We start from the raw sequence: 5,710 nt of genomic DNA on the forward strand, positions 1-5,710 counted from the left end.
GTAATCCTATTCTTGGCAATGAGTTGGTCTATCACAAGCTGAGTCTCATGGTAGGAGAGTACTTAGATATTCACTTTGACCTCACTGGTGCCTGAACTATATTTGAGAGAGAGACAGTTCTAGCTAGGTGGCTAATGTTAGCTAGGCTAGGGGTTAGGGTTAGGGTTAGGGGAAGGGTTAGCTGAAAGGGTTAAGGTTAGGGGAAGGGTTAGCTAACATGCTAAGTAGTTGCTAAAAAGTAGTTAAAAAGTAGTAAGTAGTTGAAAAGTTGCTAATTAGCTGAAATGCTAAAGTTGTCTGTGATGAGATTCAAACTCGAAACCCCCAACCACTCTACTTTCTTCTTTGCCTTAAGTAACTATCTGTCTTATGTAACCATACCAAACAGAACATGTCATACTAATTTGAGTGTCCCGGATTTACGTTTACTATGTTACGTCTAGTCTATGAGACCAAGCAGCCCACACACATACTGATATAAAGTCCACAAAAGGCAAGGTTCAAAAGCTTACAGCAAAGACAAATAACGAACCGTCCCCACACTCGCAGCTACAGCTTAATCAATAGGCTCACTTCGCCTCCAGACGGCCGAAGGTAAAGCATCTGATCACTGCTGCTCTCTCCCAGGGAAGTGGACTCAGAGACTCCGAGCCTGCGTCTCAAATGGCAATCCAATAGGGTGCCATTTGGGACACAGGCTGAGAGAAGTCGCTCTCAGGAACCCTTTCTTAATCCTCCCACTACCTCATTAAAAAACACATTATGTCTCTCCGATGTATTGTAAATTGGAGCTTTGTTATAAGGGCGGCTCTTCCTCGACAGCAGGAATTAATGTGATTGGTTAAGTTTAGGCAAGTAGTGTCATTGGTTAAGTTTCGGCAAGGAATTACAATTGGTTGAGTTTAGGGTTAGTGGTGGTTTAAATTTGTGTAAGTTTGTCATGCATAGCCTTCCATGCCTGTCTGAGGTCCAAAACTAACTTAATGAATCCGTCATTGGTAGATGGTGGTAGCCAAATTATGATTGTTCCATTTCCCACAACGACCATATGTTCATGTTTTCAGAATTCTTCTTCTTATTTCTCTCACACAGTAACATTCTTCCCAGACCTGAGTTCAAATACTATTTGAAATCTCAAAATAAATGTCTCTTACCCTTGTTTCACCATCTGGTTGTTCGAGCTGATACATCATCAAAAAGAAAGACCTTTTTCACACAGCATCCCCTCATCGGAACCCAACCATATGCAGGATCGCTCAAAGCAGACTTCACTACAAGACTGACTGCTATAGCTAAAAAGAGCCATTCGCACAACTGCCACACACACCGTAATAGCCGTAGTGACACTTCAGGTGTTGTGTTGAATACAGGCCCCCAGCGAACCATCTAGAATGGATGTGGTGGCCTTGCCACTGTTGACAACCCACTAATCCAAACAGAGAGCACACCTTGGGGCCCCCAACTGTACCGGTTTGTTGCCCTTGGTGACGATCGATTCTTTAGGTGGAATAGGAGCAATTCAGCAGGGTTTTATTTACTCACAGGCTTATTGGCTCGGCATGTGCCGTCTCTCACGGCGACTGAGATGGACGACTGTGGTTTCATTAGGACACATAAACTGACTCAACTGACCCTTTGGTTAAGCGTATTGGGTTAACTGTCTCTCATGGTGATGTCAGTATTTTGCTACCCTGAGATGGTTTCTCCCCTTTGCAACATTTTGAAACCAGTGAGCAATGCGCACTGCCACTTTGGTCTACCTATTGTGACTTTGTTGTCTGACTGTATCATAACTCCACTCAAATCAAATCAAATCAAATCAAATTTATTTATATAGCCCTTCGTACATCAGCTGAAATCTCAAAGTGCTGTACAGAAACCCAGCCTAAAACCCCAAACAGCAAGCAATGCATGTGAAAGAAGCACGGTGGCTGGGAAAAACTCCCTAGGAAAAACTCCTGAGAAAGGCCAAAAACCTAGGAAGAAACCTAGAGAGGAACCAGGCTATGAGGGGTGGCCAGTCCTCTTCTGGCTGTGCCGGGTGGATATTATAACAGAACATGGTCAAGATGTTAAAATGTTCGTAAATGACCAGCATGGTCAAATAATAATAATCATAGTAATTGTCGAGGGTGCAACAAGCACGTCCGGTGAACAGGTCAGGGTTCCGTAGCCGCAGGCAGAACAGTTGAAACTGGAGCAGCAGCATGGCCAGGTGGACTGGGGACAGCAAGGAGTCATCATGCCAGGTAGTCCTAGGGCTCAGGTCCTCCGAGAGAAAGAAAGAAAGAGAGAATTAGAGAGAGCATATTTACATTCACACAGGACACTGGATAAGACAAGAGAATACTCCAGATGTAACAGACTGACCCTAGCCCCCCGACACATAAACTACTGCAGCATAAATACTGGAGGCTGAGACAGGAGGGATCAGAAGACACTGTGGCCCCATCCGATGATACCCCCGGACAGGGCCAAACAGGCAGGATATAACCCCACCCACTTTGCCAAAGCACAGCCCCCACACCACTAGAGGGATATCTACAACCACCAACTTACCGTCCGAAGACAAGGCCGAGTATAGCCCACAAAGATGTCCGCCACGGCACAACCCAAGGGGGGGGCGCCAGCCCAGACAGGAAGACCACGTCAGTGGCTCAACCTACTCAAGTGACGCACCCCTCCCATGGACGGCATGGAAGAACACCAGTAAGTCAGTGACTCAGCCCCTGTAAAAGGGTTAGAGGCAGAGAATCCCAGTGGGAAGAGGGGAACCGACAAGGCAGAGACAGCAAGGGCGGTTCGTTGCTCCAGCCTTTCCGTTCACCTTCACACTCCTGGGCCAGACTATACTTAATCATAGGACCTACTGAAGAGATAAGTCTTCAGTAAAGACTTAAAGGTTGAGACTGAGTCTGCGTCTCTCACATGGGTAGGCAGACCATTCCATAAAAATGGAGCTCTATAGGAGAAAGCCCTACCTCCAGCCGTTTGCTTAGAAATTCTAGGGACAATTAGGAGGCCTGCGTCTTGTGACCGTAGCGTACGTGTAGGTATGTACGGCAGGACCAAATCGGAAAGATAGGTAGGAGCAAGCCCATGTAATGCTTTGTAGGTTAGCAGTAAAACCTTGAAATCAGCCCTTGCCTTAACAGGAAGCCAGTGTAGGGAAGCTAGCACTGGAGTAATATGATCAAATTTTTTGGTTCTAGTCAGGATTCTAGCAGCCGTATTTAGCACTAACTGAAGTTTGTTTAGTGCTTTATCCGGGTAGCCGGAAAGTAGAGCATTGCAGTAGTCGAGCCTAGAAGTAACAAAAGCATGGATTAATTTTTCTGCGTCATTTTTGGACAGAAAGTTTCTGATTTTTGCAATGTTACGTAGATGGAAAAAAGCTGTCCTTGAAGCAGTCTTGATATGTTCTTCAAAAGAGAGATCAGGGTCCAGAGTAACGCCGAGGTCCTTCACAGTTTTATTTGAGACGACTGTACAACCATCCAGATTAATTGTCAGATTCAACAGAAGATCTCTTTGTTTCTTGGGACCTAGGACAAGCATCTCTGTTTTGTCCGAGTTTAAAAGTAGAAAATTTGCAGCCATCCACTTCCTTATGTCTGAAACACAGGCTTCTAGCGAGGGCAATTTTGGGGCTTCACCATGTTTCATTGAAATGTACAGCTGTGTGTCGTCCGCATAGCAGTGAAATTTAACATTATGTTTTCGAATGACATCCCCAAGAGGTAAAATATATAGTGAAAACAATAGTGGTCCTAGAACGGAACCTTGAGGAACACCGAAATTTACAATTGATTTGTCAGAGGACGAACCATTCACAGAGACAAACTGATATCTTTCCGACAGATAAGATCTAAACCAGGCCAGAACTTGTCCATGTAGACCAATTTGGGTTTCCAATCTCTCCAAAAGAATGTGGTGATCGATGGTATCAAAAGCGGCACTAAGATCTAGGAGCACGAGGACAGATGCAGAGCCTCGGTCTGACGTCATTAAAAGGTCATTTACCACCTTCACAAGTGCAGTCTCAGTGCTATGATGGGGTCTAAAACCAGACTGAAGCGTTTCGTATACATTGTTTGTCTTCAGGAAGGCAGTGAGTTGCTGCGCAACAACTTTTTCAAAAATTTTTGAGAGGAATGGAAGATTCGATATAGGCCGATAGTTTTTTATAATTTCTGGGTCAAGATTCGGCTTTTTCAAGAGAGGCTTTATTACTGCCACTTTTAGTGAGCTTGGTACACATCCGGTGGATAGAGAGCCGTTTATTATGTTCAACATAGGAGGGCCAAGCACAGGAAGCAGCTCTTTCAGTAGTTTAGTTGGAATAGGGTCCAGTATGCAGCTTGAGGGTTTGGAGGCCATGATTATTTTCATCATTGTGTCAAGAGATATAGTACTAAAACACTTTAGTATCTCCCTTGAGCCAAGGTCCTGGCAGAGTTGTGCAGACTCTGGACAATGAAGCCCTGGAGGAATACCCAGATTTAAAGATGAGTCCGTAATTTGCTTTCTAATGATCATGATCTTTTCCTCAAAAAAGTTCATAAATTTATTACTGCTGAAGTGAAAGCCATCCTCCATTTGCGAATGTTGCTTTTTAGTTAGCTTTGCGACAGTGTCAAAAAGAAATTTCGGATTGTTCTTATTTTCCTCAATTAAGTTGGAAAAATAGGATGATCGTGCAGCAGTGAGGGCTCTTCGATACTGCACGGTACTGTCTTTCCAAGCTAGTCGGAAGACTTCCAGTTTAGTGTGGCGCCATTTCCGTTCCAATTTTCTGGAAGCTTGCTTCAGAGCTCGTGTATTTTCTGTATACCAGGGAGCTAGTTTCTTATGGCAGATGTTTTTAATTTTTAGGGGTGCAACTGCATCTAGGGTATTGCGCAAGGTTGAATTGAGTTCCTCGGTTAGGTGGTTAACTGATTCTTGTCCTCTGACGTCCTTGGGTAGGCAGAGGGAGTCTGGAAGGGCATCAAGGAATCTTTGGGTTGTCTGAGAATTTATAGCACGACTTTTAATCTTCCTTGGTTGGGGTCTGAGCAGATTATTTGTTGCAATTGTAAACGCAATAAAATGGTGGTCCGATAATCCAGGATTGTGAGGAAAAACATTAAGATCCACAACATTTATTCCATGGGACAAAACTAGGTCCAGAGTATGACTGTGGCAGTGAGTAGGTCCAGAGACATGTTGGACAAAACCCACTGAGTCGATGATGGCTCCGAAAGCCTTTTGGAGTGGGTCTGTGGACTTTTCCATGTGAATGTTAAAGTCACCAAAAATTAGAATATTATCTGCTATGACTACAAGATCCGATAGGAATTCAGGGAACTCAGTAAGGAACACTGCATATGGCCCAGGAGGCCTGTAAACAGTAGCTATAAAAAGTGATTGAGTAGGCTGCATAGATTTCATGACTAGAAGCTCAAAAGACGAAAACGTCATTGTTTTTTTTTTGTAAATTGAAATTTGCTATCGTAAATGTTAGCAACACCTCCGCCTTTGCCGGATGCACGGGGGGTTTGGTCACTAGTGTAACCAGGGGGTGAGGCCTCATTTAACACAGTAAATTCATCAGGCTTAAGCCATGTTTCAGTCAGGCCAATCACATCAAGATTATGATCAGTGATTAGTTCATTGACTATAACTGCCTTGGAAGTGAGGGATCTAACATTAAGTAACCCAATTTTGA

The sequence above is a fragment of the Salmo trutta genome, chromosome 34, assembly GCF_901001165.1.
Source record: "Salmo trutta chromosome 34, fSalTru1.1, whole genome shotgun sequence".
NCBI lineage: Eukaryota > Metazoa > Chordata > Actinopteri > Salmoniformes > Salmonidae > Salmo > Salmo trutta.